Source organism: Schistocerca americana, chromosome 2, assembly GCF_021461395.2.
Source record: "Schistocerca americana isolate TAMUIC-IGC-003095 chromosome 2, iqSchAmer2.1, whole genome shotgun sequence".
NCBI lineage: Eukaryota > Metazoa > Arthropoda > Insecta > Orthoptera > Acrididae > Schistocerca > Schistocerca americana.
The window spans coordinates 605,506,470-605,533,703 of NC_060120.1; the positions used below are offsets into that span (position 1 = coordinate 605,506,470).

The 27,234-nt window shown below is 40.7% G+C and overlaps 1 protein-coding gene across 1 annotated transcript in view; it reads right to left on the minus strand.

The window, feature by feature from the left end:
• LOC124595925 (ankyrin repeat domain-containing protein 6) overlaps positions 1-19,036 on the minus strand; it is a 674,032-nt gene extending 654,996 nt beyond the window's left edge. The window contains exon 1 of the mRNA XM_047134839.1: positions 18,638-19,036. The gene's annotated coding sequence lies outside the window, so the exon portion shown is untranslated. The remainder of the gene's footprint in view (positions 1-18,637) is intronic.
• Positions 19,037-27,234: the final 8,198 nt, after the last annotated feature.

Genomic DNA, 27,234 nt, shown 5'->3' on the forward strand with positions numbered 1-27,234 from the left:
ATTTTTGGAAACTAGCTGGAAGTTGTGTAGATCCTCAGTGTATAACAAACACATACATACACACACACACACACACACACACACACACACACACAGTATATATATATATATATATATATATATATATATATATATTTCTCCTGATAAACTGTGAAGAAGGAATCCCACTGATAATTTGCGATAGAGGATAAATTGTGTTAAATGAATGAATAAATCGGAAATAGATAAGTAATACTTCTACTTTCTTACATTCTCGATAAACAATTTCTAAGCAAATATTGCAAAGTATTTCTTGAAAACTCGAGGCACTAATTCTTGCAAAACCGTCATCAAGCTGTACAATTACAAAAAAAGTAACACGGATAATTATTCGAAGTGTTAAAAATATGTTTATCTTAGTATGCTTTGAGAATAGTAATAACGCTCCATTTTCATGCAGTAGGAAAACTGTTTTCCCGACCTGCTGGACAAACATCAGTATCAATACATGACTGAGACATCTTAAACTGAGGTTACATACACTAGGCTTGTTACAGCTTTTTTTAAATATAACAGAGCAAAAGAGATTGGTTGTGGTTACTAGAATCATACAAAAAATTTGGAAATTTGTGGTAGGGTCTTATGGGACCAAGCTGCTGAGGTTATCGGTCCCTAAGCTTACACACTACTTAATCTAACTTAAACTAAATTACGTTAAGGACAACACACACACCCATGCCCGAGGGAGGACTATAACCTCCGACGGGAGGAGTCGCGCGAACCGTGACAGGACGCCTTAGCCCGTCCGGCTGCCCCTCGCGGCTACAATCGTACATGAAACGGTTCAGTGTACACACACAAGTGATAAAATTAGTAATGATATGGCTAGAACAAGCTGCCTTTGTGGCAGTGAGCAATGGAGAATGTAGTGTTTAAGCATAATTCAAGACGTCACAAGAAGAGAGAAAACAAGAGAGATGGATATACGACCAACCCAGAGCTTAAAATAAAAGATCGTAGATTACAAGGACAAATACTGGAGTCACGTAAAATAACGTATAATGACAGATTATGAAAAAGGATTCTTATGGCGAAGAGAGAGAATTTTTGGAACATAAAGTTGGATTCACTAGATCAGAAACAGACCATGAAGTCTGCATCTACCTCTACATATTTAGTTCGCAAGCCACGGTACAGTGCATGGCGGAGGGTACATCATACCAACGTTATCAATTTTCTTTACCATTACATCCGCGTATTGCGCAGCGTAAAATGACTGTGCATTCGCCTCTCTGCGTATCCTAATCTCTCTTACTTTCGTGATCCCTCCAGGAGATATACATTGGTGAGAGCAAAGCGGTCGCACCGTCGTTTTCGAACACATATTATCTCATTTAAGGCTGAATAACAAGTACATTGTTTTTATTCGACTGATTCTTGTTTATGTTAATCTCTAAATTTATCCAACAAGATTTCGCCAGAACTAGTTCGTCTTCCTTCCAAGGATTCCCATTTAATTCCCTGAGCGCGTCTGTTACAATTTAGTGCGGACTGTATCCATCTCTCACGACACTGAAACTGTATTCTATAAACTGACGCTCTGGCGTCTTGTGTGCTACTTCCTTTATAGACGCATCGCACTTTTCCTTACAACAAATCTATGTTTTCCATTCTCCTCCTCTAACACTGATCTTACGTGATCGTCCCATTTCATATTGCTTCTTAGTGTTGCCAATATACGATGTGACGTGCTCAAGACTTTCACCAGTGATGTTGTTATCTATGTATAGGGTGTCCCACACAATCCAAACAAAACCGATAATGCGCCTCACTTACCGGTTACTCATCTGTAGTCGGATTGATTGTGAAGTGACAACACTGTCTCGAAATGCCATGGCCACCAATTCCAGCATCTCTTATAAACAGATAGCTACATTTTTGTAACGTTACTGTTATCTATTCTTTTTTTAGCTATTCATTGTGTGGTGTCACCGCCAGACACCACACTTGCTAGGTGGTAGCCTTTAAATCGGCCGCGGTCCGTAGTATACGTCGGACCCGCATGTCACCACTATCAGTAATTGCACACCGAGCGCCGCCACACGGCAGGTCTAGAGAGACTTCCTAGCACTCACCTCAGTTGTAAAGACGACTTTGCTAGCGATGGTTCACTGACAAATTACGCTCTCATTTGCCGAGACGATAGTTAGCATAGCCTTCAGCTACGTCATTTGCTACGACCTAGCAAGGCGCCATTACCAGTTACTATTGATGCTGTAAAACATGTACCGTCAAGAGCGATGTTCACCAGTTATGGATTAAAGTATTCCAGCAGCTACGTACGGTTTTTTTTTAGTCTCATTTCCTTGACCTGTTCCAGACCTCACGCCAGCCTGCGTGAGCTAAAACTCGTGCCTTTCGGCTTCCTCTCATAGTGGGTTGGCTCTTGCCAATCCACAATACATTGTTACTTGAATCTCGGGCGTGAGGCGTACTGGTTTTTATGTGGGACACATTGTATACAAACAACAATGTCCTGACTGACTGTCTCCCAGCCCAAACCGCTAAGGATAGAAACTTGAAACATGGAGAGAGAGTGAATTTTACACTATAGGCATCTTTTAAGAAGGGATTGTTCGATATTCCACTCCTAAGCGAGTGAAATATGGGATAAAAGGCTTTTTGAAAATATGTTGCTCTTAAGGCAACTTTGAAGATACAACTACGAAAATTTGTATTTGATTTCTCAGTCAGAAATGTAAAAAAATTATGTTTGAGCATTTTTGGAAATTGAACCACTAAGGAGTTAAAATAGTGGGTGAAAGTTTTTTTAAAATACATGATTATTAAAGAACTACTAAAGTATTTTTAAAGCTACATCTGTGAAAATTGGTATTTGACTTCTCGGTCAGAAATACAGCACCCTATAATGGAAGGAAATATGAGATGAAAAATTTTATGAAATTATGTAAGTTTTAAAGCATTTTCGAAACTAAATCTATGAAAATTTGTACATGGCTTCTCTGTTAGAATTTTTTTAAAAAAAAAAGTACCTCACCGTTTTTGGAAATTCAACCTCTAAATGAGTGAAATAGAGAATGAAATTTTTTAAGAAAATATTTTGTCATAATAAAACAGTTAAAGCTACACCTATGACATTTGGTATTTCACTTCTCAGTTGTATATAAAAAGATACGTATTAGAGAATGAAAGTTTCTATGGAAATATCACCATAAGATCGCAAAAGGCACGATTAACAAAAACCTTGGACCTCAGCAACCAGAATCGGTTTCTGATGAGAACTGCATTCGAAAAAGCATATGCTTCTCTGACCCTAATTAGTGTGGAAAGTTTAGAATTTGTCGCATTTTGTGAACCAACATATAAAGACCATCAAAGAAAAACAGAACAGAAAAAAAATATCTGCGCCGATCATACAGTCTACGAGAGCGAAGTTACAGAAGATAATGTTAATGGACATCATCCATTGGTAAAGGAGAAAAGGTAAATGATAAAGTGGTCGGAAGTGGAGGGGGTGGGAGGGGTGGGGGAGGTCAGCTATGGCCGTGAAGATTTCAACGAAGGTATTCCTTCTTTACCCTTCGGCGTGATAATGATACCATTCGAGTCTGAAGAACTGATTAACAGACAGTGAGAAACGACAATGCTCGCCGCAAATTCTGAATCTTTTTATAAATGAGAGCAGGTAGACGTATGAAGCAAGGGAAGTGCATTAACGAAACCGGTTGGTGAACGCGGGGCACCACTCCGGCCTCGGAGAGGCGCAAGAAGCGACGCTGGGGCCCGCCTTCTGCCAGCGGCAGAGAGGGCCATTACCCGCGACGTGCAACGCCAAACCGCAGCACCGCTTCGCAATTACATGGCTCTATTAGGAACGCTGCAGCCGCCCCTAATACAAAAGCCAAATAATGCCGCTTCGGCGGAACAAACAACAATCCTCGCTCAGTTTTCCCGTTTAATTTCGTGCCGTCTGCAGTGGACGGGTGGCTGAGTGAATCTCAGATTATTAAATGAAGAATATTTATTAACGGCGGGATTGAACAGTCAGTTCCGATGTAGAAGATATCCTCGTAGCACAACCTAACCGAACTCTACCGGAAGGAGGTTGTACCGCTTCATGGGGGCGGAGAGAGTGATCTGCCCGCGAGTTGGTTATCCACTGCCGGGTAAAAATGTAACACCGTCAAGGGCCAATTGATTTTATTGTCAAGTGAAGTGACAGGCAACTCATCATTGAAGAACTGTATGATAATAAATTCAGACCAAATGAAAACACATGTGGGGCCGGCCAAAGTGGCCGTGCGGTTAAAGGCGCTGCAGTCTGGAACCGCAAGACCGCTACGGTCGCAGGTTCGAATCCTGCCTCGGGCATGGATGTTTGTGATGTCCTTAGGTTAGTTAGGTTTAACTAGTTCTAAGTTCTAGGGGACTAATGACCTCAGAAGTTGAGTCCCATAGTGCTCAGAGCCATTTTTTTTGAAAACACATGTAGCGGGTGATCAAAAAGTCAGTATAAATTTGAAAACTGAATAAATCACAGAATAATGTAGATAGAGAGGTACAAATTGACACACATGCTTGGAGTGACATGGGGTTTTATTGTCCGGCAGATGGCGCTTCATCTGATCAGAATAGTTGCATAACAAAGTAAGACAAAGCGCCGCGCGGGATTACCCGAGCGGTCTCAGGCGCTGCAGTCATGGACTGTGCGGCTGATCCCGGCGGAGGTTCGAGTCCTCCCTCGGGCATGTGTGTGTGTTTGTCCTTAGGATAATTTAGGTTAAACAGTGTGTAAGCTTAGGGACTGATGACCTTAGCAGTTAAGTCCCATAAGATTTCACACACATTTTTTAAGACAAAGCAAAGATGATGTTCTTTACAGGAAATACTCAATATGTCCACCATCGTTCATCAACAATAGCTGTAGTCGACGAATAATGTTGTGAATAGCACTGTAAAGCATGTCCGGGGTTATGGTGAGGCATTGGCGTCGGATGTTGTCTTTCAGCATCCCTATAGATGTCGGTCGATCACGATACACTTGCGACTTCAGGTAACCCCAAAGCCAATAATCGCACCGACTGAGGATTGGGGACCTGGGAGGCCAAGCATGACGAAAGTGGCGGCTGAGCACACGATCATCACCAAACGACTCGCGCAAGAGATCTTTCACGTGTCTAGCAATATTTTTTTTTTCTAATAAAACCCCATGTCATTCCAAGCATGTGTGTCAATTTCTACCTCTGTATCTACATTATTCCGTGGTTTATTAAGTTTTCAAATTTATACTGAGTTTTTGATCACCCAGTACATTAAAGGGTGCCCAAACAGTCCTATCAGTGCACAATGTACCTCATTCTGGCGGCAATGGAGGCGTGTATTCGTGCATGCAAATGACAGTAAAGGTGGCGATAGATTGACCTAAGGACCTTTTGATGCAGTTCGGCATTGGTTCTTGCAGGGTCTGGAGAACAGTTCCCACTTCACCATGTTCCACTCGTGTTCAACTGGTGAGAGATCTGGTCATCTAGCTGGCCAGGGCAATTCATCTACATTTACATCACTACTCTGAAATTTAAAATTAAGTGCCTGGCGGTGAATTCATCCAACGACCTTTAAGCTACTTCTATACCGTTCCACTGTCGAACAGCGAGTTGATAAACGCTGTGATTCCTCTTACTTTATTATGGTGATCATTGCTCCGTACGTACGTCGGCGTCAACGAACTATTTTCACACTCTGAGGAGAAATCTGATGATTGAAATTCCATGAGAAGATCCTACCGCAGCGAAAAACGTCTGTTTTAAAGAATGACACTCCAATTCGTGTATCATATGGTGGCACTCTGTGTCGGTGGACCGGTAAAAGGAACCAATTGTTGTACACCACGAAGAGCACTTTCGTCGCAGCAGTTGTATGTGAACGTGCATTGTCCTGCTGAAAAAAATACATCACCTTCCTGTCGAAGAAGTGGTAGTAGCATAGGAATAGTCTGTGCAATGTAGCGTGCACTCTTTACTTTACCCTATAGAACCGCCAAACGTCACCGCGAGATGTAACTGACGATCCCTCCCCCCGCCATACGATGAAGCCTGAGATGATACCTGCATGTTGTGGGCGAAGGGCGAATGCACTCTGGAATAGGCAACTCAAAGGTCAACGCTGTACACGCGTACGTCCATCAGACAAAACCTGCTCTCATTGCTAAAGACAGCACTCCAGTCAATTCTTTGGCGACACCTGCATAACCATGCACGGCAGTGTCGTAGAGTCAGTTGTAGTCTCTCCATTGCACACGTGATCTCAATTCTGCTGCTAACAGACGGTTCCCTTTGGTTTCTGATGAAACAGCAGATTCAACATATTCCCGGATTTCATCTCGGGACGATGTTCGGTCGGTTACCGCCGCTCACACAATGCATCGACCTTGACATGTGCCTGTATTGCGTTCACGTCCGTAACTTAATCTAGAGGTGCAGGAATGTTCCACAGACCACTGTTGAAAGCAGCGACACACCATCGGTAAACTGTGCCCAACCTGTGCAACAATCCGCTGATACGTCCATTCAGCTTATAGCAGGCCCGCAACGCTAGCCCCTTTTAAATGGCTGAAGTTGTTCGACAGGGGTACGACCTCGACTTCGGGACACGGTTGTAGCGCAGAATGAATGTTGTAAGCACTGTTCAGTTCTAAACTCAGCACAGCTGCTGCTTGCAGAGTACCAAGACAGGGTGCACAGACAGGCCTCTTGAGCGACATACTACCGCCGATGACCGCGGAAAATAATCACTAATACTAAAACCCCTCGGTATCTACATTTGATACTCTTGTGCCATTTAACATAGTCCCTGAGAGTTTTGCAAATCCTTCTGACAGTGTATGTTACCGCTGCACGGAATGCAGCAGATCGTCCATCAGACTCAAAATTATAAATATTTTGATTGTTTACTTGCTATCAATAAATCTTCAAATAGTATTCTCACACCACATCCAAGCTCTACAAGACACTTTACGATTTCCGGCGCAGGGTAACAACACCATTCCCCCCTTTCCTGTTCCAATGGCGAATAGTCCACGGGAAGAAAGACTGGCGTCAAGTCTCTATATGAAGTCGAATCTCTCTGATTCTGTCGCCGTGGCCTTTTAGCGAAATGTATGTGAGAATAAGTAATACACTGCCTGACTCCTCTTGGAATGTGAGAACTGGACCCAAACCTCCCCGTGGTGCACAGCGCCTCTGCTGTACTGTCCGCCGCTGGAGCACCTCCGTAACACTCTCACGCTCACTAAACGAAGTCTTGGCGAAACGTACTACGCCCGTGGGCTCTTCTTTGTATCGGCTATTAACCGTCAGACTGCTATGCTTTTCTACTTCCTTAAACCACTGAAAATCCAGAAAACTCGAATTAACACAATATAATTATCTTATGTTCTGCTTAGAACATATAAAATCTTTTTAAAACAGCAATTCTGATGTCTCAACATTCTTTTACCAACGGTTTACCTCAAAATTAGCGTTATAAAATAGCCTAAACAACCGAATTATAAATTACAATGTTATTTTTATGTTCCAGAACTATCGCATTAGATGAATCAACTTGTTTCTTTTTTATTTTTCACTGTATTTTATGTTTCATTTTTCACTGGGATTTACAACTGAATTTTAACATTATTATAATGAAGTATCAGTACCGTTTAAGTTTTTTATTTGGAGTTCTACAATTCACGCTCACTATTTGTAACTGTAACATCCAAGACACAATACTCTCTGCCTTTTCGTACCGTGGGTATCACAAATGATTTTCTTGCAACTTTCACCCTTTGTTTTAGTTTTTCTGTCATTTTTTCTTCTACGTAATTGCCATCCACCTTTTAGTTTTAGTGGTCCTCCTACAACCTCTGCATTCTTTTCTTCCGGGATCAGATTTCTAATGGCACCTATGATAACTCTGTGTAGGCCGTCTGGAGTTTGTATCCTCTTCTTCATATGTAGAATCACCAGCTCCTTTCGTAGTTCTAGAATACCGTATCTTCTGGTATATGAATAATTTGTTTTCCATGTTGGGTTTTTCGTCTTGCATAACGTGAACGCATTTTGGGATCCTTGGTCAAGTTCATGTACAGAATATGCGGCAATCTCCTTGTTGTGCGATTTGTGCAATACTCGCCGGTCATTTTATCCATTGTATTCTCATCGCCTTTTGTTTGATTCTAATGGAGAACTATATTGTGTTTATAATTTCCTTTTTCTTTTTTTCAAATCTCTTGTCGTTGTGCTTAGTACTTAGCAAAATTAGAGCCTGCGTGTTTTGGGTATATAGGGTACCACTGTTAGTTCATCTTTGAAAGTAAAAGTAGAGGACTCTAAGTGGTCTGGATGCATTACGAAGCATAACTTTACAAATATCTGACTTGTTCTTTCTTAGGGAACCACAGAGGGCCAGTTTCTTCTCGCAGAGTTCTTCTGCACGAGAGACAGAGGTAAAGAAATTATCTGTTGTGGAGACGTGACTCACATGAAGACAGTTCGTAACATCGAGTACCACTCGTTGTCCTTCGTTCTTTTCACTTGAATCTTATGGTATAAACTGTAAGTCTATACAACATGTTGACTTCACTTCAGCCATCGCCCAGGTTTAAATGCCGTATTTTTCCAGCTTAGACTTCACATACACCATAAAGGAACAGCCTTCTCTGAAGAAAACAAATTTTTCGTCCACAATCACATATGAATCAGGATTAGTTGGATTTGCAACGGGTAACAGGAAATTCAAAAATAATTCTAATTGCTGCTAATTTATAAGCTGCTTTTCGATCGGCCTTTGTACTTACATAATCAGATTTAATGATTCATGACAATTGTTGAAACCAATTCTAGACATTGCAACAAGGAAAATGTATCTCTTGTAGAGAGGATCTGCAGTCCACAGAAATTCTACAGACTTCCTTTTAGCTTTTAGAGATCCCATTGTGACGAGAATGCCTAAAAAGGCATATATTTCATCAGTATTTGTAGGATGCCACCGTTGTTATTTATTCATAAAAACATTGAGCCTTTTTATTAGTAGATTCTATAATAATTTGTAGCATATGTCCACCAATGAATAATTTGAGAGCTTCGCTTACCAACTGAATACCTTGAGATGAGGTGGACAAACAACGAGATACAGTAATTGTATTGTGTGCAGTCCGTCTAGTTTTCTTTGGTGGGTCAGCCGATCATACCATACCACTTTTAGCAATGAGGCATTCAACATTGTTGAATTCATTGTCTCCGTCGCTGTTACCTTCACTATCATATCCGGATTCTTGTATGTCTGGAGTTCCCTTTTCGCGTTTAAAGCAACACCATCCTCAGAGTCCAAAATTTCAATGTTCATTTCATATGCGTCTTCATCCCTACTGTCATTTATAAGTAGCATAACTTTTTCTAAGTCCCCAGTATTATCTAAATGAAAAGTTTCACATTTTCTTTTCGAAATGACCATACCTTACGGTGCGCGCTAGGAGAGTATTGAAGTTACCACACAATATCAAATCAACATTGCGCGCTAGAAAAACTGAAAAACACAAGGCAGCCAACAATGCATGCTAGGATAACTAAATAACATAAGGTAGCCAACATAAAACTGTCAAAATGCGGAAAATTTTAATGAAGATTCTATGAGGGGGTCCCATGTTACATTTTTTTTTTTTTTACAGTTGTTTTTATTGAAAATTTCACCGCAATCTTTTATGGCAATAGAGCTGTTTAAATTTGTAAATTTGTAAATTTCAAAATTGTGAATTAGATATTCCACTCGTAAAAACTACAAAGTATAACACTGAGGCCCAGCTGGTCCCCGCATGCAGCCTGAACGTCAAACCAATCTGGTAAGTATTCCAGACTGACCAATAGCACTTAAGAATCAGTCGAGCGAGCTTTTTAAATTTGCTTATTCTTTAATCGAACCTGCTATGGCATTGAATCATTTGTAAAACCACTTCGCGAAGAAGACAGTAAGGCTCAGCCGGAGAGTACAAATATCTATCGAGCGACCACAGGGTTGTGAGCATACCGACAACTTCAAACCAGAACTGTCCCGTGACTTCAGTATAACGTTGTTTTCTTAGTTTTCACAAAGGTCTAAACTTTAAGGAAGCGCGTATTTTTCCTGTTTTTACACATGTTTATTAGTAACAACAGTGATGGAAATCGCACTACGTGAAAGGAGGAACAGTTAGTTTTCTTGGGTAAGTACAATAAAGCCGCTTGATTTTTGAGGCAATATTCGTTGGCAACAAAACTTGTGTTCTGCCCATCTGAATATTTACCGACTGATATCCCTACTCTATCCCAGCAACAGGCGGCTACTGAAACACGCAGTGTGACCCCAGCGGGACCGAGCGAGGTGGCGCAGTGGTTAGCACAACCCGCATCCGGCCATCTTGATTTAGGTTTTCGCGATTTCACTAAATCGCTTCAGGCAAATGCTGGGATGGTTCCTTTGAAATGGCACGGCCGATTTTCTTCCCCATACTTCCCTAATCCGATGAGACCGATGACCTCGTTATTTGGTCTCTCCCACCAAATCAACCAACCAACCCAGCAGGTGGTGACCACCATCTCCTTTTCGCACAGCTGTAACGGAGCGCACAGTTTGTCCAGTATTGGCTCAATGCAAGAGCATGCAACGGGGAATTCTGCGCCATCTTGTCCCACGGCGTTAAGGTGCGTTTGCTACGAGCAAGATGCGCTCGCGGAGCGGTTGGATGGAGCTGTTTCGTGAGGCGGCTGTCTCAGCCTCCTGTTTACAGAGAGTGATACGCTGCGCGAAGCAGGCACGAATAAGGCGAGCCGCCAGTCTGGCCGAGGCGACCACGCCGGCGTGCTCTGGCCTTCCTCTGGCTGCTGCACCAGCGTCCGCCCTCATGACGACGCTGTATTTGAAGGGCGGAAGCGATGTCGCCGAAGTTGGAGCAAGGGATTATTCTGTCGACGATTTCAGTCACTACGTTTACATGCGACGCATCCTCCGGAAGACGAAAGCTGAATCTCGGAAACCGTCTTTCGCTGTCGTGTTTACACGTTGCGGTCTGACGCTGATTTACTAGCCAAGTCAAATATGGCGTCTGCAGAACAATCGTTCTAGTTTATGATTTATTCAGAACAATCGCAATTTCTCTTCAGTTGAGTATTAAAAACAGACGGTTTCGTGCTAAGTCTAATATTTCTTCTTTTCCCTCCCCGTAAAAAATGTCACTCTGTCCATATTAATCGACTTTTTTTAAAAAGAAAGACGTAACTGAAAACCCAAGTATGTTTCAAAATCATTTTTTCGTTTACATAGCAGCAAAAGTCGATTGTGTAAGTGGAAAACCACCAGTTAGATCCGAATTTCCATAATCGGTATTGCGATATCGATTTACCAAGTCCGAATTGGGAGCCCCACGTAAACATAGTGAATACGGGAATCTGTTTCAGCTAGAAATGGCAGTGGAATCCACTGAAGATATCAGAAACTTCATCTGCGTTACTACACAAGATTTTCAGTATCCTGCGTCAATGATCTGCTGAGATATCTAGTGACAGCAGTTCATACCCAAGTTTACAGTATTTACTTAAAAATGTAAAAAAGCATATCCTGAATTATCCCAGCAGTCTGAAACGCGTTCATTGACGCTCTTCACGAGTAAGTAATGTTCGGTATTATAGCTCGTATTTTTAATATTATTTCAAAATATGTATTTCTAGGACACAAAGGAACACGCTTCTTTTACAAGTACAATAGAAAGTTTGCATAATCGATCCATCGATTCTGCTTTTCCTCTTCCTTGACCTTATGCTTCTGTACGACCAACCAAATTATCATTTTTGATCTGGAACTTGAGTCTTTCCACGCATCCTCCCTTCTTGTCCGATTGTGGTTTACTTTTTCTTTGAATCCCACAAAAGCAAGTGGTTTTGGCGTAATCTTATCAGGTAGGAGCTTTCCTCCTGGCTCGTCGTCTCGAGCGCAACTAAGGACGTCGCTTACGGTACACAAAACGATAGAGGCGAAGAGGTCTTTGATGCGCCTCGCCGCGAAAGAGCGTCATACAATACGTTTGCACTGCACAAGACTTGCCTCACGAAACTATTGCGCGAGGTGGTGTGTGCAAACACGCCATGGTAATGGCTACCCTGTTGCACGAAATATGGCAGCCTATGGCATAGAAGAGAAACACAAGCGTAATGGCTTGAGCGGCCATGAACGCTATATGCGACTTGTTTATAGTGGGGGAGAATTTAAGAGCACCTGTCATATCAGGGAGATTTAGTTTCCTGAGTACTGTTCCTGCTTCAGATTCCTCGGGCACTGTTTTCTGCTTCAGGGAACTCCACTTGCAATATTCCCATAGAACAGTCCCCCGACCGGCCTGACATGTCGGACTTAGAACGTTTCTGGAATATGATTAGCCAGCAACTTGTTTGTCGCGTCCCTCTGTATACCACGCTTGTACTTTTAGAGGTTCCGATTGGAGCACATGGTAGCTTGCCATGTACATCATTCTTAATGTCAGCGGTTATATATAGTTTATGTACACTTCTGTAACCATTGTTGTTACTGTATGTCACATACTGATTTTACTGGGATAGATAAATAAACTTTGTGCAGTATACAGTTCATTTCAGTCACTTGTATCCGTTTTGGTGTAGCAATTCTGATAAACATTGACATACTTTGCTTCGTTTTATTTATATTTGTATCATTCAAGGTCTAAAAGAATCAGCACCAAATTTTTACGTTTAAAGCACGCTGCAGCGTACATAAAGTGGAACTATTTTTAAAGTTGTAGTGCTGAAGAGTGCAAAAACATGTATCTCTCGACGTAACTATGTTACACTATTTCTTGAACTTTAACTATTTATACCATGCTATAAGCAAACAAACGCCTTTTGAGCACTTACCTACGTCTGCGAATGAAGAAGTTTCTTTTATAGTCAGTAGCTGTTGAAAACTTTAAAGTGTCAAAGAAATTGTACATTCTTCTTATTTCACAATATGTATGTAGCTATAACGATCCTGCTTCAAGTTTACTGTTCTTATTTTCTCTGTAGTTTACATTCAAACACCTCAGGTTTCACCATTACACAGAGATCTCGGGTTTGATTCCCATCAGCACCATGTGTGTAGATATTAAACGTGACGTTATTGTGTGTGCGCTTTAAGTACTTTACAGTATAATTTAGAATCTGGCTTCTTAATTCGTACACTACATACATTAGAATGTAAGTGCTTAAATACTTCGATCTTTAACTTCAGTCGCTGAGGTCTGGCTGAACTTATGATTACAAAGGACCATACTGCAAACATTAAAAAAGAGTGGAATAAACACAAACGTATGCCAACTTTCTCAACGACGTTATTTGCCTTGTAATCTCCTTCAATGTTACGGTGCGGTGATGTGCCTTATGAGGCTACCTAGTGGAAGAAGCAAAGGTGACTGCTTGCTGTTCCATTCCAGAAATACCCACAAAACGTCAAACATGTTACTCCGGTCCGTTTACGACCAATCCATGGGCAAACTTAATTGATGCTTAACAATAATTTACATAAGAAAGATTGAGGCACCAAAATATTATAAGTTGAAAAATGTTCAAATGGGTGTGAAATCTTATGGGACTCAACTGCTAAGGTCATCAGTCCCTAAGCTTACACACTACTTAACCTAAATTATTCTAAGGACAAACACACACACCCATGCCCGAGGGAGGACTCGAACCTCCGCCGGGACCTATAAGTTGAAAGAGGAGGAGATTAGTGTTTAACGTTCCGTCGACAACCAGGTCATTAGAGACGGAGCACAAGCTCGGATTAGGGAAGGAAATCGGCCGTGCCATTTCAAAGGAACCATCCCGGCATTTGCCTAAAGCGATTTCGGAAAATTACGGAAAACGTAAGTCAGGACGGCCGGACGCGTGTTTCAACAATTATAACTTGTTTCGCACTTCTGACTTTTAGAATCTGTGAAATGCGCTACATTTCTACGGATTCTCATCACTTTATATTTAGAAGCGCGTGCTTACCAGCCCACTAATAGTGGACAGGGTCGTCGGGAGTTGTCTACTTTGATTGTAACCGAATAACATATCGATACCACAGTATTATTCAAGCTAGGAGTATGAAGAAAGCCATATTTCATTTACTTGTTCCTACAGAATGTAGTGTACGCTTCTACAGCCTGTGAACGAACTCGCTGTATGCACAAAAATTAGCAGCCGAATAGGCACTTCAACTGCGGAATTTAGACAGAAGACGATTACTACTGATTTTCATCTCGTCCGACAGACGGCCTATTCTGCCATACCCGCTATGGGTTGCCACTGAACAACATAAAGGAAAAAAATCTGCAAACGTGTTACTGCCCTAGCAGAATTTACACTTTATTAAAATCTTCAGCGTGCAAAAGCGTTCAGCGATTGGGACATTTTGTTGAAACGAACCCTACTCATCCACGAGTCTCGGCTTCCCTTTAGGCAAATAACGCCTTTGAACCACGTTTTGTGCTATCACAGCCACGCACTTTCAGTAAGAAAATTCGAATACAATTCTTTATTTCGTGGCCATCTTATTAACGACATTATTCATAAAGAGATGGGAAGATTAGACTTTTCTTCACACACAAATCAGTACAGTCTGACCTCGATCTAGTTATACAACAGATCTCAATGTAGGCGTGTTTTCGTGACGCACCAGTCTAAATGACAACGTTCTTCATCTATTCCTGTCTTTTCACCTCTACATATTTAGTACGTCCACCAGTCCATAATCTGTATCGCATGTTCCAGACTTTTCTACCCCCTCTACTAGTTCTTCCAGAGAAATGTTCACTGTTCTGTGTGTTTTAGAGGATGTTCCCCTGGTAAGTCAATTATTCTTGTGACATTATATGTCGTCTCTACCTGCGTTTTCTCTTCATTTAGTGTTTGACGTTCCTCTACAGCGACACACTTAAAATGTTACATTTTCTTCTTCTTCCATTTTGACAAGGTACTAATTAAGCTTCTGCTTCCTGTACTTCATATGTACGCGTTTAGGAACTTTTCCCTCTCTTCCAATATTTCATTTAAGATTTTTTTTATTGGAGAATACTTATACGTCTACGTTACTTTAAGTAAAGGTGAGCTTTTCAGAAAGTAAGCACAATGTATACAGCGTATGTGAGTGTAAAACTATGTAATCACAAAACTTTGTTAAAGTTTAGGACGTAAATGCAAAACGGAAAATCATTTGTAAACTATGCATCACAAAAGTTTTGTTATACTTTAGGACACAAATGCAAAACTTGCAAGACGTCAACGCTACCATCTGACGATGGGCTCTGGCCCAAAACTAGTAATGGTATCATTAAATCATTTCGTAAAAACCTGTGGCGGGTTGCAGTATTTCCTACAAACTGATTTACTAAAACAGCCTCTGTGTTGTTCAGCCAAAATGGGCAGAATAATGACTTATACGTCTACTTGCGCTTTCTCCCTTGCTTCGGTGATCCTGTATAAGTTTACTTCTTAGACAGAATAATTCTTTCAGTATCTTCACTACTCTGGCTTCCACAAATCTGATGTTACACAAATAGCTATTCTCTCTTCTACTATACTCTAAAACTTTCATTTTTTTATTCCTTATACGATATTCTGTGCTAGCTACGCCGCCCGCTCCATTGAACAGGTAACAGTTTTGCCTACTTTCGGCTAGAATCGTAACGTTACTCCGGAATCTAGGCTTTTAAAAAAAAAAAAAAGAATAGCGTTAAATTAGCGACACTTCGGCATTTAATAGAAGATTGATAGTATGAAACGGTTGTAATTTATTCTGGCATGGATACCAGTTGTGTATACGCGATGAAGTTTGCCTCACAATCCGTTACTTCCCATTGACAAGCAAATATTATACATTCTGGCTGTCGGCAAATAAAATTTATTGGACAATAATTTACGAATAATGCCCCCTGTAGGACACTTTTGCGTATTGTAGTTTCCAGGGTTTTTATTAACAACACGGTTTCTTTTGTGGCCTACTTTCGGAATTTTTATTAGCCTCACATCACCGCAGAATGTTGACAGAAATCTATTAGGCAAGAGAAAATTAGTTTCATACAGGGCTAAGAGAACTGGTGCTTCATTAACGTGCCAATCATGCAGTAAATAATTAAAAATGGAATTATTTCCATATTTATGTTACTAATTACTTAGACTTACCTATATTTGTTAAACAAGTGTTTAGAATTATTTTGCACTGGCAGTTAACTTTAATCAATGATTTTAACTATGTAAAACGGTACCTTTCTGTGAAATGACGACTTGTTGTTGTTGTGGTCTTCAGTCCTGAGACTGGTTTGATGCAGCTCTCCAGGCTACTCTATCCTGTGCAAGCTTCTTCATCTCCCAGTACCTACTGCAACCTACATCCCTCTGAATCTGCTTAGTGTATTCATCTCTTGGTCTCCCCCTATGATTTTTACCCTCCACGCTGCCCTCCAATACTAAATTGGTGATCCCTTGATGCCTCAGAACATGTCCTACCAACCGATCCCTTCTTCTGGTCAAGTTGTGCTACAAACTTCTCTTCTCCCCAATCCTATTCAATACTTCCTCATTAGTTATGTGATCTACCCATCTAATCTTCAGCATTCTTCTGTAGCACCACATTTCAAAAGCTTCTATTCTCTTCTTGTCCAAACTATTTACCGTCCATGTTTCACTTCCATACATGGCTACGCTCCATACGAATACTTTCAGAAATAACTTCCTGACACTTAAATCTATACTCGATGTTAACAAATTTCTCTTCTTCAGAAACGCTTTCCTTGCCATTGCCAGTCTACATTTTATATCCTCTCTACTTCGTCCATCATCAGTTATTTTGCTCCCCAAATAGCAAAACTACGACTTATTTCACCTGAAATTTGAAAGCCCCGCAACAATAAATAACTCGAGTTAGAAATAACCAAGTGAAGGTTAATCTTTGACCAGGTACTCAACGTGGTTTATGATGTGAGGCAGTACTGAGGTGATTTTCAATATACCGCATAAAAATACGATAATCCAGTCCGCGGAATACCTTTTCGTATATCATTATCCATGAGAAACTGTTTCATTGTTATACTGCAAATTTTTCTTTATAATAATAATTATAAGTGGACTTTGTTAAGATAATACTTTGGAAAGGAATATTTACTGTGTGCTGATGAGGGCTATGAACAGATTAAAAACTACTGACGGTGACACATTATCCTCCAACGAAACCTTGGCACTGAACAATAAAAACTCCATTATAACTGTAAGGCTACAAAGTTTCAAGTATACGGTCATCTTCGAACGTCTGACGAGTCTTTGCACATGTCTGTGTCGTAATTTGTAGACAGTATAGTATAGCTACAAATTTTTCTGAATTTTGTCTGCAATAAATTTGGTAGTTTAAACTGAGCTCGCTGTTACACTGCGTCAGAAATGGCCCACTCTTTAAAGAAAACCATCAAAGCATTTCAAGTATCATTGGCTCTTTTGCTAAGTAATTTAAAGTACGCGAGTAAAGGCACATTCTTTTTTCTTCAGTTTGCAGACGAAAAGTTATTCGATGGTCTAACCACACCGTATGTACTATGATCTACAAATATGTAATAAGAGAGTCCACCTACGTGTTGTGGAGCAGAGCAGAAGGAATAGCCCTGACCAATCTTTATGCCTAGAAACTATTTGATCTATTCCAACATAATACTCATTTTTAGTTGTTTCCCGTCTTAAAAGACACATAGTAGTTGCGCATGCAGCATTACTTGTAATTTTCACACTAGAGTGACAGCCAGTGGCTGTAGATAAACTACATACTATTTAATAATAGACAAGTCATGTCATTTTAATGACAATTTATTTCCAGATTTAAGTCATCATTTCTTGTGATAACCTAGTAAATCTGATCTTTATAACATAATCGTTCTGCTAACGAACATCTTTATTCGGAAGATATCAATTACTGTCATCAAGCGAGTCTAATTTCTCGAGGTTAAAAAAACGCACGTACCTGAAATTTGGCGCATTTACTTGTATTTTTCGTTAGGGTAGTTGCTAAATAGCGGACATCACATTCACAATAGATTGTATTTAGAAACTATTTGTGTAGACGTACAACATTAATAATCACCGCTGAATGTGAAGCTGATGCAACTTAAAATAAATAATAATAATGAAACTGATTGATAAATCGTTTATTATGAAATACTGCGGAACCCTCATGTCAACAGTTAATTACACACACACAAATCATTTCTGTCCAATACGACTCTCGCTTCCCTCGTAAAAGAAATCCCCTGATGCAAGAGGAGCGGTTCAAAAGAAGAGAAAAAGTGCAAAAGGAATTTCCTCCTTTGCTCTTCTGAACGTTTACCAGTAGATGTTTCTCGAAACACTGACACACTGTGTAAACAGTTTTGGTATTTATTTTGTTCCTCGAGAGAACGAACATAAGGATTGCTATCACCTTACTTGACATCGACGGAAGAAAGCTTCTGCTATGATTATGTTGCTTTCCTTACCTTGCGTTGAAATTACCACTGCAAAACATCACACAGTACAATACTACGAAACATAAGTTATGATTCTGTTGCTTTCCTTACCTTGCGTTGAAATCACCGCGTCAAGGCAGCGCGCAGTACAGTACTATGAAACGACACTCCTTAAATGGCACAAATAATAGATGTTGCACGAGTGACACCGACACATTCTCACACAACACACCACCAAAGTAAGGTTACTCCGCTCTGTTAGGAGATGCGGGGCACTCCGCCTGACAGCGGTAGGGCGCGGAGCCGTACCGCTGTCTGCTACTAGACCACACGCTCAGTCAACAAACGAATATGCACTCGAGTGTCTGACCAGACAGACAAGTTAACACAGATGACTTTAACACCACACCACACTACACTACACAAGAGCGCGAGTCACGGGACGCACGAGAGCCACGGGCGCTGGACTGAGGCGACGCAGCCTCGCTCCTCGGCAGGGGCGCTCGCACTGGCCGCCATCTTGGCATTCCTCGGCCGGTGCGCCGCGGGAGGAGAGAACCGGTCGGTGGGCGGCGGGCGGCGGGCGGCGCGTATAGTCCCTGCCCCTCTGGCCGCAGCTCAGTCGGCGCGCCGGACACACTGCCCGGCGTCGGGCTTCGGAGGGAGCTACGGTCAAGAGCAACATATGCAGACTGGCGCCTTGCGCTATGTAGGCCGGGATCTCATACAGGGCGTACGACAGAGAGGGAACGTTGAAAAATACAAGGGCGTGGTGAAAAGTTCTCTGCTTGACTTTGATGTCTATGAAATTTTATTATGTTGTTTCATGTTACGCAATGACGTAATTAAATATGCATTAGATCCGTGGAAAAATTTTCTCTGTATGACATTTTAAGCTAGTCACATTGTGTTTCGTCCACATGGATAACCTATAACAATGTGCCTTCAAAAAACTGGATAAATTTTTCTCAGACTTATTGCCGCGTTAGATCTGTATGTATACTCAAGCTTTCAACTGAGATTTTTATCGTCGTCATCGGGATCTAGCTGCTGAATAACTTTTAAGAATACAAGAGCCAGATAAAAAGTTCTCGCCTTGGTGTCGAGGATCAGAGGGTGAAAAACTTAGCTTATTTCTCTGTGGCCCTTCGGCATCGAACAGCCGTTTTCATGTGCCATTAAGGATATAATCGCCGTCTCGGTTAAAGTTATTGTAGTCAGAGTCGCGCTCTACCAAAATTACGGTTTGGTAGTTTTGGTACAATCCATAAATGACGTAGTAAATGGTAAGAGTAACGCTAGTGGTGGTAGAATCGATAAGGATAGAAACATAAATGAATGTGTAGGTGAGAAAACTTCACTTCGTTTTGTTTGGTTGTTTGTTTTGCACATAATTAGAACCGCTCATCATTCAGTTTAATACATTGTGTATTTTATACCCTTACAGAACATAAATTGCATTTTACAAGTAATAAAAATTAGGTGATCACATAACTTCTGTCCTTTTTTGTAACCAAAGCAATTACTTTCGAAGGAAGTACAGTTCACATGCAGAAACAAACAAAAATGTATATACTTATTGTTGTCATTTTGTACTCAATAGTCCGTTTTTCATAATCATCAAAGGGAAGAGTGTCCTGTTATAAATGCGAAAGTTGTTTATGAATAACAGAAATATGTTTTGTACAAGTTCGACGAAGTATTGAAGCGATGTTTGACATATTTTTGTTTCGCAATCTTTTTTTTTATTTTTACCTTTTAGTTCAGGAACTTACATTTCTAGCGCTATATGATAAAGCTGTAACTTTTTCTTTATTTTTACCACAATATTCCTCTTTTCACTTTACAAACCAACAATTTTCGAATAAAACCTGAATTAAACTTTGATAGTTTCAATTATGCTGTAGACTCTCTTTATTCTTAAGTAACAGATGGGAGGATAACTATTTGGAACAAAAATTTTCTGTAGGTTAACCGGCCCTTTATACACGGTGAACATTAATAAAACCGACAAACTGCAAGGACGGATTCTCCTGACTGGAAATGGACGGTGTGCGTTCAACGACGACAAACAGCCCCGGAACAAAGTACAAAGGTGCATCGCATCCACGTTACAGCAGATGGTCAAAGTGGCCTTCATGAGATGCCTTTAATCCCACAAACCAACCAACCAACCATGAGATGCGATGCACGCGTTCTCAGGTCGCTAAAGAGGACTGGTGAAAGAAATCCCACAATAGTGATGGTCTGGTGCGAAAGCCACAGACAAAATCCTTCCCGTAGAGGGAAATCCGCTACTGACAATCCTTGCACTCGTTGCAGGTGACAGGGATAGAGGGATAGTAGCGGTTGTCATGCACAACTCACATTATCGTACTTTGGCTTACACCATGTTGTACTAGGGTTCATCTCAATATCCTGTAGATCTGGTGTTCATACAATCCGCTGTCGCCCTGCACGTTCGTCTGTCTGAAAGGATCCATGACCACACAAACGCCCAAAAAGGGCTTGAAATGTCATGTGACGTGGTCGGCGTCCGCGAGGGTACTTGTTTTGGTACAGCCGTGCTGCCTCTCGACCGTTCCCACCTGCTTCGCCCTACACACACATCGTCTTGGCTTGTTCCCGACATCAATACCGAACCATTCTGCTGCTTACAGTACGCTGTGTCAATCACACAGCCTGCAACACACAAGGAACACACGGCAAGTGGTCAGAGGACCTTTCATTCGTCAGCGCCATCTACGAGCCAGCGATGCATTTCCGGACACACGTTCGTAGGACTTCTTCCCTAGGATCATTTTTCCTCCATTTCCAGTCAGGAATCCGTTCCTGCAGTTTGTCGGTTTTATTAATGTAGACGATCCATCGCTTCCGGTTTTTACGGAAATCTAGTAAAACACCAATAACACACGTAAAGAGAACGCTCGTTGTGAGGTAATGCCCGATAGAAAGACAGCACACCCACCGACCTACAGATAACATAGGTATGATATTAACTGACCGAAGCTACTACGAAAACTATCGTAGTGCACGCTTACTTATGGTTGTCTACGGTAGCCTATGGTAGTTTTACAACTCTAGCATTTTCTGATCCCAACGGCTTCTTTGATGACAGAACCCCAGTAGGTAGGTGCATGGGACATGGTTGCGTTCAGCAACAGCAGATTTGTCGAAAACGTGGTCTTTAATGTGATGTTGGCGCTGTGTGCAAAGTTCTCAACTGTAGGCATAGAGCGACCAACGTGAATGCTACCGAATTCATAAGAATTTTATACATTCCAGGAACATTGACGCCAAGACGTCTTTTACTGGACCATTATCTCTCCAATTTTCTTGGACGGTAGGAAAATGGACTGGTGTAACTCATGTGGCTAGAATACTGTCTATGTTATTTGTTACAGTTCCGAAATAAAGGAAGGAGACCTGTAGACTAATCGTCTTATAAAGATTGTCTCCGTGTTTTAATTTCTCATAGGAGGCTAATTTAAAATCTCGTTCATGATAACGGTTCTTCCAAAACACCTTTCTTTCATATCTCATTTCTGCATCGAATTGGTCTTTGACAGAAACAGTTTTAGATTTATGTATCAGCATGTTTAAAACAGCTCACTTTTGGGCTGGGTGATGAAAGTTTGCAGTAAGGATGGAGACCGAGCAGCTGATCTGATTTTTGTTCGTACAAAACATCTAAAAATGGTAATATTCTCTCTCTCTCTCTCTCTCTCTCTCTCTCTCTCTCTCTCTCTCTCTTTCTCTCTCCATCACCAGTGAACTTCACATTAGTATGCATGAGCGTGGTCAGAGGGATGTAGAGGGTTCAAACTCCTTCAGAAACGTTGACAATGCTATAAAAAAGAGAGGGAGAAATTATCTTAAAGCTGACTGCATTGTAGTATTTATTCCAAAATTACTATGTTGTGAAGCCGCGGCTGTTGCCAGCATGGCGTAATGTGCGTGGGGGGACACAGCAATGATGAGCCTGTATTGGTGACAGTATTGACACTAATATGTGGACTGACATTCAAATGAATGTTGTTCGTCTGGAGTCTTAGGAAGTCCAGGTAGCGCGTGAGGGTTACATCAATTGTCACAGTTGCTAAGACTGGGTGCAGTGAGAAAACATTCGTTTACGCGGCAGCAGCTTGCAATTGCTGTTGCCTTTACGCTTCCTGGAAGCTGTGATTACTGTGGTTATTATTCTGATGAATATTTTCTAAATACAGTTTTAAACATGGCTGTTACTCAGCACCCGCATACTAGCTTCAACAGAGGATTAGACAGCCAACCGGTTGTAAATCACTGTTAGGTGCATTGACCTAGGTTTCGACACCTACTAAGAGTGTCTTCATCAGAATGAACCTTTTGATAAACCCTACAATATAGTACATAGAAAATTTAGTATGACAAAAAATACATTATCCAAGATGACAGTTGTCACGATATACTTACGGAAAATTGCTTTGCAAAAATGCAATGATCAGAAATTGGAGCAGCCAAACTCAAGTCAAAGAAAAACGAAAATAAAACGCCAGGTTACCTTCCTTTAAGTAATTGGGTGCACTGTTATGTAATTTATAAATAATAGAGCGCAGCAATCAATCGTCCGTTTTTTCTTTTTCTTTCAGGTTTTATGAGGCAAATCCAGATTTCGGCTAGAGCCTAGCATTATCAATGCACTATTTTTTAAACTCGATGCATGTTAGTTCCCTGATGTTCGGGCGTCAGTCACAGTTCTTTCAAAAAATAGTGCATTCATGATGGCTAGGCACTAGCCGAAATCTGGATTTGCTTAATAAAACCTGAAAAAAATGACGACTGATTGCTGCGCTCTGTCATTTATAAAATAACATAAAACGTTCCAGCCTTTGCTACGTGCGCCTACCTAAGAACAACATCAGATTGATCGGCCCAGTGGCCGACGTTGCTGTCACGAACACCATACAAGTTGCGCCGCCTATCGGGCGTGGTGGACAGTGACATGAGCCCATTTGAAACATTGTAACAGAAACAACTAAAAAAAGACAGTTACTTAAAATACAAAGAGAGTTTAATGTATTTTTGAAAATACACAGTAGTCAAGCAGATTAAGTATAACTAAGAGCCATAGAGCCATCAAATAGGCTTCACAGAAATTGCTGTTACGTAAGGGACAGAACAATAGAGAAAAATTTTACAAACAGCTGTACAATCCAGAAAACATTTGCATTAAGGTGACTTTAGTAGAATATATCTATGAGATTCGAAGTAAATGATGTTCTGAAACCAGGGGCAGGAAAATATAGTAAAAATAGAGAAATCAAAATTTTGTGAAGAGTGGACTGAAACGATTGAAAAAATTTTTATTACGTAGTTGTAACTGTTCTTAGAAGTATACTTGAAAATCTCCAGCTCTTCAAGTACATCGAGCCTATGACCTCTCTTTCCTACCTGGAGAAAAGAAAGGTCATAGGGTCGATGTACTTGAAGAGCTCAAAATTTTCAATAATTTTTCTAAGAACGATGGCCTCATCCTCAATGAACAGTTACAACCACGTAACAAAAATTTTTTCAATGGTTTCAATCCACTGCTCGCGGAATTTTGATTCCGCTATTTTTACCATATTTTCGTGCCTCTGGTTTCTTGAATCTCACAGATATGTGCTACTAAAATTACTTTCATGCAAATATTTTATGGATTGTACAGCTGTTTGTAAATTTTTTCTCTACGGTTCTGCCCTTACGTAACAGTAATTACTGTAATGCCTAATTAATGGTTCTATAGCTCCTAGTTATACTTTATCTGCTTGACTACTGCGTTTCAAAAATATATTAAACTCTCTTTCTTTATACTTTGTTCTCTCTAAATTAATTATAGTTTTTTCTATTATTTCTGTTATAATGTTTCAAATGGGCACACGTCATTGTTCGCACCCTATAGGCGGCGCAACATGTATTATTTTCGTGGCAGCATCGTAAGCCACTGTGCCGATCAGTCTGATGTTCCTAGCTAGGAGCACGTAGAAAAGCCTGGAACGTTTTATTTTATTTTATCTTTGACTTGAACATAGCTGCTCTGATTTCTGGCCATTGCTTTTTCGCAATGTAATTTTACGTGAGTAACCTTTGTACATCATGACAACTGTCAATTTGGTTAATGTATTTTTTGTCATACTAAATCTTCTATGTATTATATTGCAGGGTTTATCAAAAGGTTCATTCTGATGAAGGCACTCTTAGTAGATGTCGAAACCTAGGTCAGTGCACTTAACAGATTTGCAACCAGTTGACCGTATAATCCTATGTTAAGTTTTCTAAATATTTATTTTAAGCAGTATTACATAGGACTAATGAACGCATACATACATACATACATATCGGCGATCACGGACCCTGAAGATCATGCGGCGACCTTACAATGTGCCACCGTAGAAGACGATCTTGTGCACCTTGGATCCAGTTCTCATGGACACCCAACTTCTGAAAGTCCTTCTGCAGTTCATCCTCCAATCGCATCCTTGGTTTTCCAATTCGACAAGTTCCATCTCGCTTTTCCATATATACAGCTTTAGGCTGGCACATTTCTGGCCTGCTAGCAATGTACCCTGCCAGGTATTTTCTCCATGCTTTCATTTTCTGCACCATGCTGGGTTGTTTCGTTAGATCGTACAGTTCCTGGCTGTGGTGCTTAACATTTCTGTCCCACACAACAACATCGGTACTATCACTGCATTACAGTCCTTAAGCTTGGTCTTAACTGACATATAGTTTGATAACATTATCTGACTCAGAATGAAATAAGTTTTAGACACATTGACAATGCGTTGATTAATCTCTTGTTTTAGGTAGTTATGCCTGTTGAACCAGGTGCCAAGGTATTTAAAATTTTCCAGTGTGCGTAATATGATAACCTGTCTTTTTTTTCTTTACTTTTACGTAATACATGCAATACCTGAGAACTGACCAATTTCGGGCAAAATTATGTTGCAGAAAAATTGTAGAACATCAAAGTGGGTTTTCAAAAACTATAAGAAACTGACGAAAAACCTAACTGATAAGTAAATTCGCTATTTATTAATTAAATAGAAATCGCATGCATCAAAATTATACTTTTGGAAACAATCAGATCAACAGAGATAACATTAAATAAAGGACAAAAAGCTTGTTTACATCGATACGTGTTATGTTTAATTCTGTCAGTACGGACGTCCTCTTTGTTGAAGACAAACTGGATAAAAGAACTGGCTTGACACATTTCTACCTACTGCTTACTGCGTACTGAATAATTCAAAACGCCTGATATCATTATAGGGGTAACTCAAAAGCTGACAACACATCTAATAGAATTCTTCATCATTATTTTTTGCATATCATTTTCTAAAGACCTAGTCTTACCGCTGCAATAATATAATGTGAAAAACAGTTGACTGTCGTCTTTGGCTTTGAACGCTCTTCTTTCTTTTATGGACAGATGATCATTCTAACAAGTAAGTATGTTGCACTCTCGGTTCGAGAGGGAACGCGCAAATGACGACAAGCGAAGATTAGTAGAGATTCGGGCGTCAGCGAAAAGATCTGTGCGCAAAGCGTACAACAACTACCACTGTCACACCTTAGTACAAGATCTGGTAGAGAACCCTAGGAAATTCTGGTCTTATGTAAAATCGTTAAGCGGGTATAAGGTTTCCATTCAGTCCCTATTTGACCAGTGTGGTGTGGCAGTTGAAGATGCTAAAACGAAAGCCGAAGTTTTAAATTTCACGTTCAAGAAATGGTTCATACAGGAGAATCGTACAAACATATTGTCCCATATGGAAAGTAAATAAATCATCAGGTCCGGACGGAATTCCAGTTCGATTTTACAAAGAGTATTCTAAGGCATTGGCTCTTTACCTAGCTTGCATTTATCGTGAATCTCTCCCCCAGTGCAAAGTCCCAAGCAACTGGAAAAAGGCGCAGGTGACTCCAGTATATAAGAAGAGTAAAAGAACGGACCCGCAAAATTACAGACCAATATCCCTAATTTCTGTTTGCTAAGGAACCGTCGAACATATTTTCAGTTCGAATATAACTGAGAATCTTATGTCCTCGAATCAGCATGGTTTTAGAAAGCATCGCTCGTGAGAAACTCAGCTTGCCGTTTTCTCACACGATATGTTAGAGCAATGGGCGAAGGGCAACAGGCATATTCCATATTTCTACATTTACGAAAAGCATTTGACACGGTGCCCCAGTGCAGGCTGCTAACGAAGGTATGAGCACATGGAAGAAGTTCACAGATATGTGAGTGGCTCGAAGACTTCTTAAATAATAGAATCCAGTATGTTGTTCCCGACGGCAAGTGTTCATCAGAGACAAGGGTGTCGTCAGGGGTGCCCCAGGGAAGTGTGTTAGAGTCGCTGTTGATCTCTATATATAGAAATGATTTGACGGGCAGAGTGGGCAGCAATCTGCGGTCGTTTGTTGATGAAGCCGTGGTGTACGTTAAGGTGTCGAAGTTGAGTGATTGTAGGAAGATACAAGGCGACTTAGACAAAATATCCAGTTGGTGTGTTGAATGGCAGCTAGCCTTAAATGTGGAAAAATGTAAGTTAATGCGGATGAGTAGGAAGATCAAATCTGTAATGTTCGGATACAGTATTGCTAGTGTCCTGTTCGACACAGTGAAATCGTTTAAATATTTGGGCGTAACGTTGCAAAGCGGTATGAGATGGAACGAGGATGTGAGG